General features: G+C 47.3%; 1 long non-coding RNA gene across 1 annotated transcript in view; it reads right to left on the reverse strand.

Moving 5' to 3' along the window:
• Positions 1 to 891: 891 nt before the first annotated feature.
• The window catches only part of LOC142250629 (uncharacterized), a 69,592-nt gene continuing 48,227 nt past the window's right edge, over positions 892 to 22,256 (reverse strand). The window contains exons 2-3 of the long non-coding RNA XR_012725240.1: positions 5,281 to 5,421; positions 892 to 1,118 (exon numbers count right to left, since the gene is read on the reverse strand). This is a non-coding gene — a long non-coding RNA (uncharacterized LOC142250629). The remainder of the gene's footprint in view (positions 1,119 to 5,280; positions 5,422 to 22,256) is intronic.

Here is a 22,256-nt window from a genome sequence, read left to right on the forward strand (position 1 = left end):
CAATCACCACAGAAGACCCTATTGCTGAACCAAAATCATGTTCAACAGCGTTTAAAGTTTGTTCAACAACATTTAGACAAACCTGTGAAATACTGGAGAATATAGTCTGGTCAGATGAGACCAAAGCTGAACTCTTTGGATGCCATAATACTCACCATGTTTGGAAGCCAAAAGGCAAATCATAACAAAACACCATACCAACAGTGAAGTTTAAAGGTGGGAACATCAAGGTTTGAGGTTGTTTTTCAGAATACGACACTGGCAAACCTCATATAATTAAAGGAAGGATGAATGGACAAATGAACCGAGACATTCTTGATAACAATCTGCTGCCATCTACCAGGGTGATTAAGATGAAATGAAGGTGGACATTTCAACAAGACAATGATCCCAGACACACAGCCAAGGAAACTCCCAATTGGCTTCAGAGAAAAAATAAAGTTGCTCTAATGGACGAACCGTACACTTGACCTGAATCCAATAGACAATTTATGGAAGGAACTAAAGCTCAGAGTTCATAGAAGGAGACCACCGGACTTTCAGGATTTGAAGACTGTTTTTGTGGAAGAATGGACCAAAATCACATGTAGGCAATGCATGCGACTAGAGTCTCCATACAGGAGTCGTCTTGAAACTGTCATCAGCAACAAAGGCTTTTATTACAAACTATTAAATACATTTCAGTAAGCGTATTCAATACTTTTTCCATATATCATTTCTCATTATTTCACATAACTAAATTTATGAACATCTATGGTTTGATTTCTTTGCTTGTGTAGATTTGATGGGTTGTTACCAACATCTGGTGAGAAAGTCATGTCCATAGCACCTTTAGAAATATAGTTACTTAGAAAATTGGTGACGTATTCAATACTTATTTCACCTGCTGTAGATGTCTTGTCCACATCACCATTATAGTTCCTCAAATCGTGCACAAATAAGTGGTCAATCCTTTGAGACATCAGTCCTCAAACAACTTATCACAACTCCTCCAAGCATAAAAATGCAGGATCCCCAGGCGAGCCCATAGCCCCAGCTGAACTGGGAATCGGGAAGGAGGAATTTTGCTGCCCGAAACTTTAGTGAAAATAGTATTAGAGCACTGATCTGCAATAAAACTGGGGGGAGAAAAAGAAGACTTATTAGTAAAGGACAAACCTGTGGGTTTAAATAAATGCGTATGTCTGTATAATATTCTTCAAAAGTACAGCAAATATACACATCAAGCAAAGAAGTAGATCTAAAGCAGAAATTGCACATGTAGAAGAACTTGACTGTAGCCAAGGCATTAAAGGGGTTGTCCACTACTGTTACATTGATGGCTTATCCTAAGGGGTACTTTGCACACTACGACATCGCAAGCCGATGCTTGCGATGCCGAGTGCGATAGTCCCCGTCGCAGCAGCGATATCTTGTGATTGCTGCCGTAGCGAACATTATCGCTACGCCAGCTTCACATGCACTCACCTGCCCTGCGACGTCGCTCTGGCCGCCGAACCACCTCCTTACCTCTCGTGCGACCTCGCTGTGGGCGGCGAACGTCCACTTCCTGGAGTGGGTGGGTCGTGCGGCGTCACAGCGACGTCACCTGGCAGGCGGCCAATAGAAGCGGAGGGGCGGAGATGAGTGGGACGTAAACATCCCGCCCACCTCCTTCCTTCCACATAGCCGGCATGAGCCACGGTGACGCAGGTAAGCTGATTTTCCTCGCTCCTGCGGCTTCACACACAGCGATGGAACGAGGAACAACATCGTACCGTCGCTGCAGTGGCATTATGAAAATGTCGGACACTACACCGATGATACGATAACGACGCTTTTGCGCTCATTAATCGTATCATAAAGGATTTGCACACTACAATATCAACAGCGACGCCGGATGTGCGTCACTTTCGATTTGAGCCCACCGACATCGCACCTGCGAAATCGTAGTGTGCAAAGTACCCCTTAGGATAGATCATCAATGTCTGATTGGCCGGAGTCAGACAAGCCGCACCCCCGCCGATCAGCTCTTTTCGGTCCCGGCGGTGGTAGCAGGTAGCCGGAAATGCTCAGCTCCAGTGCTGCTCCATCTTCTGATAGCGGCCAAGGCATCCACCTCCCATTCTAATCAACAAGGTGGATATGCAGTACCTGGCTGAGGCCACTATCGGAAGACGGGGCAGCTCTGGAACTGAGCATTTCCTGCTGCCTGCTACCAAAGCGACCAAGAACAGCTCATCGGCGGGGGTGCTGCGTGTTGGACCCTGGCAGATCAGACATTGATGACATCCTAAGGATAGGCTATCATTGTAAAAGTAGTGGACAACCCCTTTAATGATTAGTGTGGTGTAATAATAGATCAAATGATCATAAATTAAAAACTTAGCTTTTGACTAGTCACATGAAGCTTTAGATCTCTGAAATATTTTTATTTCCTTTACCAAGCACTGGCATTGACTGTTGCACTGTTTGCTATGCTGTCAGCTAAGTTGTTTATGTCATTACTGGCGGGGTAATGGCCCTGAATAGCAAAGGCTTCATGTCTGGCCCTTTAGAGAATAACAGTCATTTCTGAATTACATCATTACAGATCTAGCAAAAGTTACCTTGACTCAAATGTCAGAACCCTTGAATATCATGGCACAATAACAGGTACTTCGACATCAGTCATTGCCTTGTGCAATGTTAAGTTATCTTAATCCTTGTCATGATCTGGAAGTCTTTTGTGCTCTGGTCCGTTTCCCTCTCCACTGAGCCACAGTTAGGTTTGATGACTGTCCTGGTTCTGATCATCTTTGTGTGTTTATTGCCTTTCTGCCAACAGGTGTTTCCACACTGTAATTCAGCCTGCCCTATCACCTGGCGGGTGTAACTATTTAAAGCTTCCTTTGGCTTGCATTTCCCGCTAGTGATATTTCTGAAGTGGACCCTGCTTGGAATTACAACCTTTCTGCCAAGTGCTTTTCCAGGCAGATTAGTTTTGGTTTACCTTTATAGTTTACTCTGCACCTTCCTCTGGATTTTTAAGGAGGTACGTGATACACTTGATGGCCCTCACAAAGCCCGAGTGGTCATCTTAGTCATCCAGTTAGGGTTGTTTCAGTCCGTGGAGGCGCCTTTAGGGACTGTGCAGCTAGGACTCTAATCTGTATAACAATTGGGCAGGTCAGTGTAGTAGTTTTGAGTCAAACCTTATTTTACTTTATTTCCCTCATGTGAATTACTGCACGCATAACAATCCGCTTGTGAGATAACCTTCTCTGACAAGTTAGGCTGGGGCCTCACGGTGACTACTGCGATCCGCTTGCATGACACTCGGCTCATGCTGGCAGTACAGCAGAGCTGAGTGTCATGCGTGTGTCCTTGTGACTGAGGTCCATTCGTGCGAGTGGACCTCAGCTGCGGGGATCGGGCTGGCACTCAGGAGGGGTGGGAGGGATTTATCTCCCTCTCTCCTCCGTAGCCGGCTATTGCCATTCTCGCACTGCACTAGCGGTACACCGGTGTACCGCGAGTGCAGTGCGATTTTTCTCTCGCCCCATTCACTTGAATGGGTGCGAGAGAAAGAGTCTCGCATTACACCCGCAGCATGCTGCGATTGTTTTCTCGGTCCGATTAAGGCTGAGAGAATAATCACTCATGTGTGCTGAGTTGGCTAATATTGGTCCGAGTGGAATGCGATTTTTTTATCGCCCTCCACTCGCACCGTTTTTCTCGCCGTATGGCTTAGGCCTTACCAAGATCCTTTTGATCTTGGGTAGATAAGAAAACCTCCTATCTTGGTTCTTCTTTAATTGGGTTGTCTGGGCAAATAATATCATTGACCTATTCTTTAAATGTCATCAAGATCAGATCCGTGGAGGTCCGACACCCAATCCTATTTAAGAAAATAGCGTTCCCAGCAATATTAGGCTTCATGGATTCATTAATCAGAGTGTGCTAATGCATTGTGTATATGTTTGTATACTTGCCATATAGCGCATTTGTGCACCTGTACAGTCATTTAATACTAAAGGTGTGCAGGCACTAATTTTTCTTTTTCGTAGTATTTAAGAAAATAGGACCTGAGCTTCAATACCCAAAAATGGGTAAACATTGAGCAGAGGAGAGCTATTAAGTTGCATTCAATTTTTACATCCGGCTACTGCCTTAGTCACTGAAACGAAAACTTCGAACTAAGATGGGTGGATGTAGTGCGAGTATTTATTATGCAGCTATGCATTCTGATATTTCCTATCATGTTAGAATTGCGTAAATGTATGCACAGTGCGCCTGTATTCATGAAGCCTATAAACGAAAACTTCATTCTTCCTTTGGTTACTATTGGAAAGCACATGCCTGTGTATTTTCTCCATTGTCACCAGCTCTTAATGAATTCTAGAAACTTTTAAGTGATTGTCACGTGTGACAGACAGTCATGTGGTTTCTGGCAGTAGACGGTCACAGCGTTTGGCTACAGAGAATGCTTCCTGACTTTCCATTGTTCCTGCTGTTTGTATTCATTGTACTAGGTAGCTCCTCTGCTGGGTTTTCATCTCTTCCCCTTTAGGACCGAGGGGAGCTGTCCTTCCGTCCATCTGTTGATTATCAGTCTTCCCCTTGTGCTTAAATACTCCCATCTTTCCTGGACTTGTGCTAGTGATATTATTCAGTTCATTCAAGCTCTGGTTGCAAGCAGGTGGATTGTACTCCTCTGTAGTATTGTTGCTGAAACTTTGCTGAACGTCTACCTGAGTCATATCTGGATACGTAGTTCATGCATTTCCCCTGTGTATCCTCCTTGTGTCTTCTTTAGTGTTTAGTGGGGTTGATGAAGAGCTCATGATATCCATTCCCTATTTAGGGTCCAGTACTAGGGATACCTAGGGTCAGGTATCCAGCTTGGCGCATAGGTGTGGAACCTATCTAGAGTGGTGAGGGAATCCAGGGACCAGCAGTAGGTTTGGTCAGGGGTTACGATCTCCCCCTTCCCTAGATGCAGGGTTCTCCTTCCCTTCCCTTATGCCATTTGCTTTGTACTCCCACACACCTAGCGTGAAAGTGATAGTTAGAACTGTTCTAACATTTTGGTGGCTTGACCACGATCTTTTGAAAACCCGATAAGAACTGAAAAAGGGACGTTTTTCTGAGATGTAGAAACACAAACTGAAAACAGGGTATGTCTTCCATGAACTGTCCTTCTTCAGGAGTATTTTAGAGTTTAGAATGGAGATTTTAAAAAAGTTTCTGGGCTAACCGATCCTTTCCATTCACTGATATACATGCTAATTTTCCTAGTCCACAATTATTACACATTACCTGATGCCAGAAGCAGGAGAGACATACTGCAAAATCTCAATGGCTGCTTTACTTGACAAATCCATAGCACACATACTATAAACCAAACTCCGCAAATGAGTGTAGCACTAAACACCAACACCAGGGTAGCCATTTGCCAGTCTGTAAAGAAATACAAAAGATAGTTTACAGTGGTTATCGAAACATGACAATGAACATACTTCTAAACCTATATCATTAGATTTCTTTGGTTCCATTTTTAATATCTACATTATAATATTTTTTTGTGAGCAGGGTTGATTGATGCAGCACGATTTTGTAGATTTTGTTCCATCACCCTATACCTACTGAGAGTGGGGCCATGGTTCTTGTATAACAGTGTAAATTTGGTGGCCTCCTTTAATGTAAAAATTGCTGGCAACAAAAGTGAGTACACCCCTAAAGGGTGCTTTACACACTGCGACATCGCTACCGATATATCGGGGTAACGTCGTTAGTGACGCACATCCGGCGCCGGAAGCGACATCACAGCGTGTGACACCAAGGAGCGACGATCAACGATCGAAAAATCGTTCAAACTCGGTGATCGTTGATACGTCGCTCGTTTCCTTAATATCGTTTCTGCCAAAGGTACGATGTTGTTCGTCGTTCCTGCGGCATCACACATCGCTACGTGTGACACCGCAGAAACGACGAACATCTCCTTGCCTGTGTCCACCGGCTATGCGGAAGGAAGAAGGTGGGCGGGATGTTACGTCCCGCTCATCTCCGCCCCTCCGCTTCTATTGGACGCCTGCCGTGTGACGTCGCTGTGACGCCGCACGAACCGCCCCCTTAGAAAGGAGGCGGTTCGCCAGCCAGAGCGACGTCGCAGGGCAGGTAAGTCCGTGTGACGGGTATAAGCGATGCTGTGCGCCACGGGCAGCGATTTGCCAGTGTCGCACAACCGACAGGGGCGGGTACGTTCGCTAGCTATATCAATAACGATATCGCAGCATGTAAAGTACCCTTAAGTGAAAATGGCCAAATTTTGCCACAAGTATCAATATTTTGTGTGGCCACTATTATTTTCAAGCACTGCCTTAACTCTCTTGGGCATGGAGGTCACTAGAGTTTCACAGGAGCCGCTTTATCCTCTTCCATCCTCGATGACGACATCATGGAGCTGGTGGACGTTAGAGACTTTCCGCTCCTTCACCTTCTGTTTGAGCAGGCTCCACATATGCTCAATAGGGTTTAGGTCTGGAGACATGCTTGGTCAGTCCTGCATCTTTACCCTCAGTTTCTTTAGCTAGGCACAGGTGGTTTTGGAGATGTATTTATGGTTGTTATCATGATGGAATACTGCCTTGCGGACCAGTTTCTGTAGAGAGGGAACCACACTCTGCTTTAGTATGCCACTGTACATGTTGGCATTCGTGGTTCCCTCAATAAACTGTAGCTTCCCACAGCCAGCAGCACTCATGCAGCCCCAAACCATGACCTTCCCACCACCATGCCTGACTGTAGGGAGGACACACTTGTCTTTGTACTCCTCACCCAGTTGCCGCCACACACACTTGACACCGTCTGAACCAAATATTTTTATCTTGGCCTCATCAGACCACAGGACATGGTTCCAGTAATCCATGTCCTTAGTCTGATTGTCTTCAGCAAACTGTTTGGCTTTCTTGTGCAACATTTTTGGTAGAGACTTCCTTCTGGGACAACAGCCATGCAAACCAATTTGATGCAGTGTGTGGTATATGGTCTGAGCACTGGCAGGCGGATCTTCCACCCCTGTAACATCTGCATCAATGCTGGCAGCACTCATATGTCTATTTTGAAAAGACAACCTCTGGATATGACGCTGAGCACATGCACTCAACTTCTGTGGTTGACAATGGTAAGGCTTGTTGTGAATGGAACCTGTCTTGTTAAACCGCAGTATGGTCTTCGCCACCGTGCTGCAGCTCAGTTTCAGGGTGTTGGCAATCTTCGTATAGGCTCGGCCATCTTTATGTAGAGCAACAATTCTTTTTTTCAGATCCTGTAATGCTGCCACCAGGGGGAGCCAGAGCTCTGTAGCATAATACACTACACAGAGCAATGAGAACCAGGAAGTGAATTCACAGCGTTCTCATGCATTACCTCAAAGCACAGCTGAGAAGCAGAGCTGCAGAGCATGCAAGGAATAGTCACACAGGCTGGGTCAAACACCGTACGGGCAAAAGCAGGACCGGAGGGACGACCAAAGCGGAGTCAAAGTCAGGCCAAGGTCAGTACCGAGGAAGCAACCGAGTGGGGAAATAGGAGAGGGGACAGAGGACAGGAGGGACGACCAGGGGATGGAACACAGACAAGGGCACGGGGGCACAGGAACAGAGAAGATCAGGATATCACTCACAGGACCAGCAATCACAGGCAAAGCAGTGCTAAGCTTATAGCCGGCACTGGTTCACTGGAAATGCCAGCTTTTAAGGCATCCAGGGTCTGGAAGTGAGGCTCGAGAGAAGGCTCCGCCCCCTAGCCATGTGAACAGGGAGGCAAACCATGACAGATCCTCAGAGAATTATTTTCCACGAGGTGCCATGTTGAGTTTCCAGTGTGTGGGCAATAACACCAAATGTAACACACCTGCCCCCATTCAGACCTGAGACCTTGTAACACTAATGAATCACATGACACTGGGGAGGGCAAAATGACTAATTGGGCACAATTTGGTCATTTTCACTTAGGGGAATATCTACTTTTGTTGCCAGCGATTAAGGCTAAGTTCACATTTCCGCTAAAATGTATCAGTCGAAATCCGCCGCTATGGTAAACAACGGAATCCATTTAGCGGATTCCGTTGTGTCCCATAGACTTGCATTAGTGGCGGATTGCGACTGATGACCCTGCGTTGCGTCCGCTGCGTCGCGGTCCATCGTTTTTTGACTGACCGCCGGGCGGGGAGCAACGCAGAATGTAACGTTTTTCGGGCCGTCGAAAACAACGCACCACGCAGAAATCCGTCGCCATCCGTCACACTTGCAATGTATGTCTGTGGTGCTGGATTCCGTCGTAATCCGTTTTACGACGGAATACAGCGCTGGATTCCGTCATGCTCTACTGAGCATGCCCAGCATGTTTGGCCCGCCCACTGGGCTGTCCCAAACACAAACGGATCATGACTGATCCGTCAAAAAACGGACGCACGGCGGATGTAACGGACGCAACTGACCCGTTTTTTCACAGGATTCCTGTGAAAGGAATCCTGTGAAAAACACATCAGTTGCATCAGTTGACATCTAAAAAACAACTGATCCGTTGCTGACGGACCTGACGGATTGAAAACAACGGAAGTGTGAACTTAGCCTTAGGCTAAGTTCACATTTCCGTTGTTTTGTATCAGTCACATGCGTCGCTTGACGCATGTGACTGATGCGCTGTTCAACGCTGTACAACGGATGACAAAGAACAGAATTCTTTGTCGGATTCCGTTGTGTGCGGGGGGCGGAGTTCGGGGGGGGGGGGGAGCCGAGCGGGGCCGTGGCACTGAGTGTGTGAGTGAGTGTGTGAGTGAGTGTGTGTGTGTGTGTGTGTGCATACACATGCTGAATGCGGGCGGGGGCGGAGCCGAGCGGGGGGCGGGGCCAGGCGCTGAGGATGTCAGTGGAAGTGCTGCGGTCTGCATGGCTGGGGACAGGTGAGTGCATGTGTGAGTGTGTGTGCATGCATGTATGTATGTATGTATGTGTGTGCACATGCGGAGTGCGGGAGCGGGCGGAGCCGAGCGGGGGGCGGGGCCAGATGAGGGTGTCAGTGGCAGTGCTTGTCTGCATGGCTGGGGACAGGTGTGTGTGTGTGTACATACATGTGCGGAGTGCGGGAGGGGGCGGGGCCGAGCGGGGAAGTGTCGGCCTCCCTGCACACGTAACCAGCCTAAATATCGGGTAACAGCAAAGCACCCGATGTTTACCTTGGTTACCCGATATTTACCTTGGTTACGGGCCTACACCGCTTAGCGCTGGCTCCTTGCACCGTAACCAGGGTAAATATCGGGTAACCAACCAAAGCTGGTGACGTGTGCAGGGTGCCAGAGAGCATGCGCAGCGAAATCCGACGGATCTCGCTGCTCAAAAAACGTTACATGCTGCGTTCCTCCCGCCCGGCGGTCAGTCGTTCCACGACTGATCAGTCGGGCGGAGGGTGCAACGCAGCATCATAAGTCACAATCCGCTGCTCATACAAGTCTATGGGAGCAGCGGAATCCGCTAAACGGATTCCGTTGTTTACAAGAGCAGCGGATTGTGACTGATACATTTTAGCGGAAATGTGAACTTAGCCTTAGACATTAATGGCTGTGTGCTGAGTTATTTAGGCTAATCTCACACATCCGTTTTTTGCTGTCAGGCACGATCTGGCAAATACCGGATAAAACAGATCCGGCACCGGATGCGATTTTATCCTCATTGAATTATATTAGCACCGGATTGTGCCTGATACCCTTACGTTATATCCGGCGTGCGCCGGATCCGATGAAATTTCTGCGTCCGGCTGCCGGAAAGGATGCACAAGGGAACTTTTTTGTCACCAGCAAAAAACCGCACCGCGCCGGATCCGGCGCCATGTGGCGTATTGTAATATGAAAGCCTATGAGTGCTGGATCTGTCATAATGCGGCAAAAAACGCATTCCACCGACAGATCCGTTTTTTTTAACTGAGCATGCTCAGATGTGTAAATTTCGTTCTGGTTAGAAAATCTCTCTCTCTCTCTCTGTCGATGTTGGTCGGTCAGTGTCTCCCTCTCAAACCCTCTCTCATACGCACCGATCACCAACGCGGCGTGACACTGCACAGCTGTCACAAGGCTCCCCCGGTTTCTCCTGCTTTGAAAATGCCAGCCGCTCATTATTCCATCTCGTATTCCCTGCTTCCCCCACCCACCGGCGCCTATGATTGGTTGCAGTCAGATGAGCCCCCACACTGAGTGACAGCTGTCTCCCTGCAACCAATCACAGCCGCCGGTGGGCGGGTCTATATCGTGCAGTACTATAATTAAATAATTATAATAAAAAAAAAAACGCCATGCGGTCCCCCCAATTTTGATACCAGCCAAAGAAAAGCCACACAGCTGAAGGCTGGTATTCTGAGGATGGGGAGCTCCACGTAATGGGAGCCCCCCAGCCTAAAAATATCAGCCAGCAGCCACCCGGAATTGCCGCATCCATTAGATGCGACAGTCCTGGGACTCTACCCGGCTCATCCCAAATTGCCCTGGTGAGGTGGCAATCGGGGTAATAAGGAGTTTATGGCAGCCCATAGCTGACATTAAGTCCTAGCTTAGTGATGGCAGGCATCTATGAGACAACCCCCATCACTAAACTGTAGTGAAAGTAAATAAACACAAACACCGAAAAATCATTTATTTGGAATAAAAGACAACAAAACACCCTCTTTCACCACTTTATTAATCCCAAATACCCCTCCAGGTCCGGCGTAATCCACATGAGGTCCCACGACACTTTCAACTCTGAAGCTGACAGGAGCGGCCAACACCGCTGCTTGCTGTGAGCTCCACAGAGCAACTGAAGTGAGTCGCGCTGTCAGCGGTGATGTCACTCAGGTTTCCTGTGGCCACAGCTGGATTCTCGGTACAAACTGCTACAACGGATCCATTTTTTTACCAGATCTGTCGCATCAGTTTTACCACAATCTGCATCGGTTCCGTTGCATCAGACACATACCGGATTGTGCCTGACGGCAAAAACCGGATGTGTGAAAGTGGCCGTAGATGATACCAAATGTACACTGTTATACAAGCTGCACACTGACTTCTTTATATTGTATCAAAGTGTAAGATCTTCAGTGTTGCCCCATGAAAACATACACTGACGAGCAAAAGGGTAACAATGTTTTGAGCTTTTGATTTTAAGGCTCCATATCTCGCCATCCACTACAGCTTTGAGCGTGAGACGACTTTCATTTTATAGACAATCATCTTGGCTATCTCATACATAAATCTGACTTGCAGTTATTTAGCATATGATTAGTTATGAAGATTCTTGTCATGTCACTGCATTGTTACTGTTCTGCACCTAAACAGAAGGGGAAAAACATATCATGAAGGGGAATGAGTAGGGGTTGTCCTTTAATTTTACAATTTACTTAAGGCAGAGGTCTCAAACAAGTGGCCCGCAGGCCGCTTGCAGTCCCTAAGGCTGCTTGTTGCGGCCCGCAGACCCCGTGATGATTGCGGTGATATGCCAGGGGTCGGCGCCGACAGGACTTCACTACAGTTAAATCATTTGCGGTGCCGTGCAAAGGAGCTGTCTACACTATACCAATGGCTGCGCGCCAATCAGATGAGGTGATGTCGCTGTGTGACGTCACCTTGCATCTGATTGACCGGCGGCAACCATTGGTATAATGCACACAGCTCCTCTGTGCATCACTGCAAATGATCCAACTGTAGTAAAGTCCTGCCTGCGGCGATCCCCGACATAGGGCCTTAACAAGCAGTTAAGGTACGTGCCCACGATCAGTACCCACTGCGTCCTGGACACAGCGGGTCCTGACCTGCGGGGCCTCTAGTCTCCTCAGCAGGAGACCGCAGCTGCCTATGCCCGCGATCAGGGTTCGGAGCGCTGCGGTCTCTCGCTGTGTTCTCCCTAGGAAAGATGGAAACAATTGACATGCTGCAGCCTCTGAAAGACGCACCGCAGGTCAGTGTTTGCTGCGGGAAAAACAAGCACAGTGGGCACGGGATTTCCAGAAATCCCGTCCATTTTGTTTGCACTATACATCACAGTGTTTTGGACGCAGCTGAAGCATGCTACATCCAAAACTGTGCAAACACTGACCGTGGGCACACAGCCTAATAAGTGGGAACGTAGGAAAGGTGAGCAGAATTATTTTTGCATATTACTAAAGGATAGGCACAATACTTCAGGGCACAATGATGAGCCCAATACTACAGGACACAAGGATGGGCACAATTCTACAGGGCACAATGATGGGCACAATATTACAGGGCACAAGGATAGGCACAATTCTACAGGGCACAAGGATGAGTCCAATACTACAGGGCACAAGGATGGGCACAATACTACAAGGATGAGAACAATACTACTGGGCACAAGGATGAGTCCAATACTACAGGACACAAGGATGGGCACAATACTACAGGATGGGCACAATACTACAGGGCACAAGGATGAACCCAATACTACAACAAGGCACAAGAATGGGCACAATATTACAGGGCACAAGGATGGACTCAATAATACAGGGCACAAGGATGGGCACGATTCTACAGGGCACAAGGATGGGCAAAATACTACAGGATGGGCACAATACTACAGGGCACAAGGATGGGCACAATACTACAGAGCACAAGGATAATCCCAATACTACAGGGAACAAGGATGGGCACAATATTACAAGGATGAAAACCATACTACTGGGCACAAGGATGAGCACAATACTACAGGGCACAAGGATGGGCACAATACTACAGGGCACAAGGATGAACCCAATACTACAGGGCACAAGGATGGGCACAATACTACAGAGCACAAAGATGGGCACAATACTACAGGGCACAAGGATGGGCACAATACTACAGGGCACAAAGATGGGCAAAATACTACAGGGAAGAAGGATGGGCACAATACTACAGGATGGGCATAATACTATAGGGCACAAGGATGAGCACAATACTACAGGATGGGCATAACACTATAGGGCACACGGATGGGCACAATACTACAGGATGGGCATAACACTATAGGGCACAAGGATGGGCACAATACTACAGGATGGACATAATACTATAGGGCATAAGGATGGGCACAATACTACAGGATGGGCAGAATACTACAGGGCACAAGGATGAACACAATACTACAGGGCACCTCTGCTTTGTTTTCTGATTACGTACTTGCCTGCCTGATTCTGTCCCTGTTTTGCATTTCCCGGTGTGACCCTGCCTGACTACTACTCTCATCTGGACTACAGCCTACTACTGGTAGTGATCACTGGGGCCCTGTGTAATTCCAAATCCCTGTATAGGGGTTAAAGGGTTTCAGGTTCTTGGGGTCCTGCTTTGTCAGCAGCTTTCCTCTAGTCTTTCCATTACAGCCAGTCTGAGTTTGTGGATCCAGGCAGGTGTTACACTAAAATTGTCACTTTGTCCTGCAAACAATGTGGTCCCTATCAATTTTTTTCTATTTGCTGCTCATACACCTAGCCGAGTTTGAAACCCCTGACTTAAGGCCTCATTCAGACATCCGTTTATTTGTGTACGAGTGGTGTACATATTTTTCATGGATAGCACTCGTACCTACAATTGTGAATGGGGTCATTCACATTGGTTATTTTCCGACCATTGAGCGATCTGTCGAAAATTGCACAAACATGTTCAATTTTTATCAGTGTGTCTTATCAAAATCACCAATAAAAGTCTATGAGTCCGTGAATATAATCGAACAGCACTCGGATGTCATCCAATTGCGGTCTGATTTTCATGCTAGGAAATTAATAGAAAGATAGGATTTTTTTCCCCCATGTACGAGAAAAAGTGATGATACCCAAACTAAACTCTCATAACACACAGATGAAACTTTGACTGTCCAGAAGTCACAAGCTCCCAATACAAGTCTATGAGAGCCAGAATGAGGCTCTCATAGACTTATATTGAGTTTTGATCTCCAGCTGCTCCATGAAACACTGGAGGTCACAAATCACAGGAAATCGACCGGAGTGAGGCTGGAAACAGATGAAGACACCGGAAAGTGAGTATAAGACCTGGGACAGGGGACTTAGATTTAAAGAACCACTCCAGCTGTGAAATAACAAAGAGGCTCTTATGCCCCTAAAAATGTGTAATAATATTTCTTCTGGTTAGTCAGTGATGCTTCTAAAACGCAAACTTTTAATACAAAATGTACTTCCCGTCTGCTCACATTTACTCATGTTAATTTTTACATAAGACCCAGTTTTTCTCGTACTTACCGCTGTGCAAAACAGATCTGCAGTGCCACGCATCCAATTGTTTATTGCATACTTCCCACAGAGATAGAGAAAAATGCTTGGAGGTCACCCAGGCAGGACTAACAAGAGCCACCACATCCAAAGCCAGCGCCAGGAATCCACATAGCAGAACAATCAATGTAAAATGCCTGGGAGGCATCGCCGGAGGTAGGGCAGACCTCTCTTGGGGCATCGCAAGAACGGTGAAAAATTAAATTCGGAATTAAAACCTAGAGTACTCGGATTTCCAATGTCATCTACTCATTTTCCCTCAATTCAGTCTCACTGGTAACTTCTACACAACCATATAGCACAAAATGTTATGTATCCCGTCTCCTGTACTCCTAAGTCATCACATGATGCTGACACCATAAGCCCACAAAACAATGCACTACACAATTGGGAAATGTGACCGTGTGACCTTCAGCATAGACCTCTCTGGATTTAACCAGAAGGCAATGATGTTCAGATCAAATCTTGACTTACATTAATGCTGTTCTGCACATACTGCATGTGAAGAACACCATTAATGTACAGTGCCTTGTGAAATTATTCATTTCCCTTGAATTTTTCAACCTTTTCCCACATTTCAGGCTTCAAACATAAAGATAAAAATTTTAATGTTATGGTGAAGAATCAACAACAAGTGGACACAATTGTGAAGTTGAACAACATTTATTGCTTATTTTAAACTTTTTTAAAAAATAAATAACTGAAAAGTGAAGCGTGCAATATTTATCCCCTTTACTTTCAGTGCAGCAAACTCACTCTAGATGTTCATTGAGGATGTCTGAATGATCCAATGTTGTCCTAAATGACTGATGATGATAAATATAATCCTCCTGTGTGTAATCAAGTCTCCGTATAAATGCTGCTCTGTGATAGTCTCAGGGTTCTGTTTAAAGCGCAGATAGCATCATGAAGACCAAGGAACACAACAGGCAGGTCAGTGATACTGTTGTGGAGAAGTTTAAAGCTGGAGTTGGTTACTAAAAAGATTTTCAAAACTTTAAACATCTCAAGGAGCACTGTGCAAGCGATCATATTGAAATGGAAGGAGTAGCATACCACTGCAAATCTACCAAGACCCTGCCGTCCATCCAAACTTTCATCTCAAACAAGACGACTGATCAGAGATTCAGCCAAGAGGCCCATGATCACTCTGGATGAACTGCAGAGATCTACAGCTGAGGTGGGAGAGTCTGTCCATAGGACAACAATCAGTCGTACACTGCACAAATCTGGCCTTTATGGAAGAGTGGCAAGAAGAGAAAGCCATTTCTCAAAGATATCCATAAAAAGTGTTGTTTAAAGTTTACCACAAGCCACCTGGGAGACACACCAAACATGTAGAACAAGGTGCTCTGGTCAGATGAAACCAAAATCGAACTATCTGAGCACAATGCCAAACGATATGTTTGGCGTAAAAGCAACACAGCTCATCACCCTGAACACACCATCCCCACTGTCAAACATGGTGGTGGCAGCATCATGGTTTGGGCCTGCTTTTCTTCAGCAGGGACAGGGAAGATGGTTAAAATTGATGGGAAGATGGATGGAGCCAAATAAAGGCCCATTCTTGAAGAAAACCTGTTGGAGTCTGTAAAAGACCCGAGACTGGGACGGAGATTTGTCTTCCAACAAGACAATGATCAAAACATAAAGCAAAATCTACAATGGAATGATTGACAAATAAATGTATCCAGGTGTTAGAATGGCCAAGTCACAGTCCAGACCTGAATCCAATCGAGAATCTGTGGAAAGAGCTGAAAACTGCTGTTCACAAACACTCTCCATCCAACCTCACTCATCTCCAGCTGTTTGCAAAGGAAGAATTGGCAAGAATTTCAGTCTCTCGATGTGCGAAACTGATAGAGACATACCCCAAGCGACTTGCAGCTGTAATCACAGCAAAAGGTGGCGCTACAAAGTATTAACTTAAAAAGGACGAATAATATTGCACGCCCCAATTTTCAGTTATTTATTTTTTTAAACAGTTTAAAATAAGCAATAAATATTTAAACAACATCTGAAAACCAAAGGTTGGGAATATCTTTGATGGTCATAAAAGACCACCATAACCCCAACAATGGACAAATAAATTACCAATCACTGGTAGAGACTCAGCAAATATATTGAAAAAAAACCCATAGAACCGAGTCACAACACTACCTTAATGCAAAAATTATATGTCTTTATTAATACATCAATAAAAGGACAGAAATTAAAATTAAATAAACAGGACAGAAGGTGCTGGTAAGGATACAAAATGCAGGAGTTAGCACCCACTTGCTGGCAATGTGCAAAAACACACACACATATATATATTGTGACGTAGCGACCACCAACATGGTAAATGGTCGCTATATGTCACAGTGGAGAAGGTATCTGCGATATCTAGACGAAAAAGGTTGCTATGGGACTTGTAGTCCACAAAGGCTTCTTGCTACACATAAGGGTCAGGTTCCCTTTAACCCCTTCACGACCATGGACGGATCTTTCCGTCATGGATCGTGTCCCGGTAATCCCCGCCCCCTGCCGCGGGCAGGCGGCGTGGATCGGCACACATATCAGCTGTTTTCAACAGCTGACATGTGTGCCTACATGTTCCGAGTGGAATCGCATTCCACCCGGAACATTAACCCCTTAGATCTCGCTGCCAAAGTCTGGCAGCGAGATCTATATGCGCGCGGCCATCTTTTTTTCTTACCGCCGCCCCCTCCGGACGTCACGTGAGTGATCACGTGACGTTCGGGGGTTGCCATCGTAGCACAGGGTCATGTGATGACACCTGGTGCTAAGAAGTTTCACTTTCATTCTTCCTCGGCACGGAGCAGAGGAAGAAAGAAAGTGACTGAATCTGCTGATTACAGCGGTATAGCTGTGATCAGCAGATAGCGATCAGCAATCGGATTGCTGATCGCTATAGCCCCCTAGGGGGACTAGTAAAATAAAATAAAAAAAGTAAAAAAAAAGTTTTAAAAAATTAAAAAAAAAACAAAAAACCTAAAAGTTCAAATCACCCCCCTTTCCCCCCATTGAAAATTAAAGGGTTAAAAAATAAATAAATATACACATATTTGGTATCGCCGCGTTCAGAAATGCCCGATCTATCAAAATATAAAATCAATTAATCTGATTGGTAAACGGCGTAGTGGCAAAAAAATTCCAAACGCCAAAATTACGTTTTTTGGTCGCCGCAAGTTTTACGCAAAATGCAATAACAGGCGATCAAAACGTAGCATCTGCGCAAAAATGCTACCATTAGAAACATCAGCTCGAGACGCAAAAAATAAGCCGTCACTGAGCCATAGATCCCAAAAAATAAGAACGCTACGTGTTTTGGAAAATGGCGCAAAACGTGCGCCACTTTTATTGGACAAACTTGTGAATTTTTTTTAACCCCTTAGATACAAGTAAACCTATACATGTTTGGTGTCTACAAACTCGCACCGACCTCAGGTATCATACCCAAACATCAGTTTTACCATATAGTGAACACCGTGAATAAAACATCCCAAAAACTATTGTGCCATCACACTTTTTTTGCAATTTTTCCACACTTGGAATTTTTTTGCTGCTTTCCAGTACACCATATGGTAAAACTTATGGTTTCATTTAAAAGTACAACTTGTCCCGCAAAAAACAAGCCCTCATATGGCAAGATTGACGGAAAAATAAAAAAGTTACGGCTCTCGGAAGAAGGGGAGCAAAAAACAAAAACGCAAAAACGGAAAGTGCCCCGGGGCTGAAGGGGTTAATAATCCCAAGGTGCTCTGTAGGGCTGAGATTCACAGACCTCCACCTGTGGGTGTGGCTCGAGGGGTTAAAGCAATCCAGTCTCAGAACCTGGGTGGAGTGTGTCTAGGGCAGTCTAGATAGAGACTAGCTCTAGACTTCCAGCGTGTGTGCTGGGAGAGAGTGAGAGCAGAGCCGAGAACTCTGCAGGGAGCAACCTGTGTGGAGGCTGAGCACAGGACTCCGTTATTAAGACTGAGGTGAGTGCAGCCAGACGAGGGCTGTAAGGTCGAGCCTCTCCTGGAGGAGACCCAGACCCAGTGGTCTGCAGAGGGGCCCTGGGGCCGCGAGGGAACCTCAGCTAGAGGTGTCTGCTGGCAGGGGCCAGAGAGTAAGGAAAGTGGATAACTTCCACTATGAACTTGTAATAGAGTCTGCTCTGTAAGCTGCAGAGCCGGAAGCCTGGAAAAGCTCCAGGCCGGCGTGGGGCGCTTATAAGTTTGTGGACCCTCCTGGAACAGCCGAACGGGGCATCGTAAGACAGTCTCCTACGGCAAGGGGTGCCTGTGTGACGGGGACCCGTATGGACGGTGCATAACCCGGCTGTGTTCCGGATGAATTTACATGTACAGCAAGGACAATAAAGCTGTTTGGATCGGACTATTTGAGTCACGGCGTCTTTGTAGTCCTGGGGGACCCCCACCCCGCTACATTATGGTGGAGAATGCGGGCATGCAGCCTGGTTGCTAGGGGCAACGGCATAGGACATATTCCTGTGGATACGGACTGCTTGCTGTGGATCGGCGGGTCCACGAAAATTTTTTGAAGCGGTTTGCGGTGGATCGGCGGGTCCACGAAAATTGTCTGCGCACTCAAGCAGCTGGCGGTGGATCGGCGGGTCCACGAACAAGGACAGCGTGCTCCAGCTGCTGGCGGTGAATCAGTGGGTCTGCAGTGGAGAGAGACCAGTGACTGGAGGTTCCAGGCCAGCCGGAATTGCGAGGCCCTGCTTGGTGAGCAGTGATACACCACAGGCTGGAGACCCTGGTTGTACGGGCGGTACAACCCGGAAAGGTTAATGGTTCTCTAACCCCTCTTTGACCACCGGGTATTACCCATTGGAGCGCCCCTCCTGTTCCTCTTCTCGTTGCAGCATGGAGGAGCTCCTGAACCAGCTGCTACAGAGTCAGCAGCACCAACAGCGTGGGCCAGGAGGTCCAGCGACAGCAGTGGGGGCTGAAAGCCAGAAAGAGGGAATGGTCCCTGTGGACATTGTGGAACAGCAGGAGCTGTCAGAGTGTAGCGATGTCGCAGCCATGAACCAGTTTGAGCGTTCCCTTCGGGGGCCAGTATGGACACTGGGTGCCCAGGGAGATAAGGGCGAACGGTGTGAACTGGGGGCTAAGGACATTGCATGGAAACCCCAAAAGGGGGCAGAGTCCCAAAAAGGGGTGGTTGCCCAAAAGGGGGCGGAATCCCAAAAAGGGGTGGTTGCCCAAAAGGGGGCGGAGTCCCAAAAAGGGGTGGTTGCCCAAAAGGGGGCAGAGTCCCAAAAAGGGGTGGTTGCCCAAAAGGGGGCGGAGTCCCGGAACGGGGTGGTTGCCCAAAAGGGGGCGGAGGCCCGGAACGGGGTAGTTACCCAACAGGGGGCAGGACCCCAGAAAGCGGTGGTGACCCACAAGGGGGTGGAGCATTCAAAATCCGAACAGAGGGACTATAGCAAGGGGCAATGGGATTTTCCTTACCTATGTCCTACCTGCGGTATAGGCTATCCATCCGATGTGAGGCCACAGAAGTGCTCAGTGGACTTGAATGGGCTAAGTGTGTCTGGTCTGTTAGACCCGGGTAGCCAGTTGACCTTAGTGAGACCCATGTCCGATTTCCATTTTTTGGTGGGTAGGACAATAGAAGGACATTGTGTGCATGGGACCACTAAAGAATATCCTCTGGCCAGGGTGATGATTCAGACGGCCAAACGTATGGGGCGCCCTGATGTGGGTGTAGCTCCGGATCTGCTATATCCGGTTGTCTTAGGACAGGACTTTGAGTTCTTTCGGGACTTATGGAAAACAGAGGCCGGGACCGATTGCACAGGAATAAGTCGGCTCCCGTCTACGGAAGCCTCTTTTCCGCAAGAGGTTATACAGGTTCCCGGTGGGACATTGAGGTACACTGAGGAGGAGGTACCTCCACGGAAGGACAGTCCTGAGTTAGGGGTGACCAAAGATAATGGGGGACATGCCCAACTTAGCGACATGACCGTTAAAGTAACCAATGGTAGTGTGACCGTTGAAAACGGGAGAGCTCCAGACAAGGGGTCCGACACCTGGTTAAGTGGGGACGTGGTAGTCCAGAACACCAGGGGGAGTGACGATGACTCCAGAATAGACACTGACGTTACTAAAGTGACAAATGAGTACAGTGACAGACTGATGAGCAAAGAGGGGAAATCCTCCTCCAGTCGCCGAAGGCGCAACAGGCGCAGAAGGGCGAAGCAAGCTACAACCTCAGAAAATAAGGACCAGGTAGAGACAGTGTCGTGTATGTCTGCCCACAGTGCTGATTCCCTTCCAGAATCTGAGTGTACAGAGAAGGTTAAGAAAGGCACGTTGCCGATAGCAACCGCTAATGTAGAGTCGGACAGCAAAATCATGCAAAAGAAAGATGTGTCTGTGCTGGAACTGACACATTGTAACGACGGAATTCAGCAGGGTGAAATTGCAGGGAAAGAACCGACCAAAGGAGTAATGGCGGTGTCTTCTATAATTTCCAAGCATGAATCTGGTGGTCTGTCGGATGAAGGCGCTGTAGGAGATGACATACTACAGAGTAATCTAGGAGAAGTAAACCTAGACAGTGTTGACGGAGCACAAATCCATAAAGGTCCTGGTGAGCGGACCGGTAAGCTACCCAGTGGTGAAGTGTTGAATGTTGAAAATGGTGCCAAGATTCTGGGAAGAACAGAGTACCGTGCTGAAGGGCGTGACACCCTGGCCGAGGGTGACACTGCAGAGACCCAAGAGGAAGTTGGAGGGAATGCAGTGAAGTCCCAAGACACGGCTGGTGCTGAAAAAATTGAAAGAGCCTCTGAGGAAGAGGTGAAAATCGGACGAAAGGTCTCATCAGGAGCTGAGAACCTGACTGACTCCGTGGGTAAGACCAAGAATATGGAGGAAGACAAGAGACCTCAGGACCAGTCTAGTGTCCTTAACAGTGAAGGAAGCAAACCAGTCTTCAAGTGCTGGATAGACGTGCCGGAAGACTTAAGAGAAGCCTGTGCCAGTGAGAGGGTGCATGAGAGATTCCAGAAGGCAGTAGGGGCCTGTAAAGTGTACTTTGCCATAGAGTCTAATCAGTTGGTGGTGTGCTCTTTTAGCGACGTCACAAAGAGACCAGTGGCCCTCCTAAGTGACTTGCACCTCCGGTGTCTTCGTACGAAGTGGCTCATCACTGCCAGGAAGGATGCAGACGCTTGGCGCAGCTGACCACAGGGTTTCACGAGGTGGTGGTTGTGAAGACAACATTGATCGGGCTGGCATTGAGAGCGCTAAGAAATAACGTTAAGCAAGCCAGGGAGGTTCCAGGGGTTACAGCTGTACACTTCGAAAAAGACAGCGGAACCTTCCGTATCTATGGAAAAACTGCAGAAGCGGTGAAGACAGCTCGACGGTTATTGGAGTTTGTTGAAGAGAGCATTCAAGTGCCCAAAGAGATGGTTATGAGGCTTATTGGACGACATGGAAGAGCCATGCAGGAGATGGTTGATAAGACCGGCGTGACGAGAGTAAGAATTGATATTCATAATGAAGCCAGGATACCCTGTGAAGTCGGTATGGTTCCCGGTGCCATTGCGGGAACGACGGAGTGTGTTGCAGATATGCGAGTCCTCCTAGAATACCGCCTGGGGTACTTGGATGACTTACAACAGTTGAATTTAGAAAGACAGAGAATTGCGAACCAACTCCGCCAAGTTGGTGTGGGATGGCGACCATATAGGGGCTATGGCCCAGAAGAGAAAGGTAGCCCGCCCGATAAACGGGTTACCTCAGGGGGCGAAAGAAAGTCTGTTGATAAAATGAGCCGGGGTCACAGAGGACCCGGATATTTGTCAGGCTATAGTATGGACTCTGAAGGGTCTCCGTCCTGCGAGACACAATCCGAAGGACTGAATGGAAGGAGGGCTGTATCATTAGCCAAAGACGCTGACAAGAAAGTACGCTATCCGAGACCCAGACGAAGATGCCCGGGAAGAAGAGCCCACGAGA

This window comes from Anomaloglossus baeobatrachus, chromosome 9 (genome assembly GCF_048569485.1).
Source record: "Anomaloglossus baeobatrachus isolate aAnoBae1 chromosome 9, aAnoBae1.hap1, whole genome shotgun sequence".
Lineage (NCBI taxonomy): Eukaryota > Metazoa > Chordata > Amphibia > Anura > Aromobatidae > Anomaloglossus > Anomaloglossus baeobatrachus.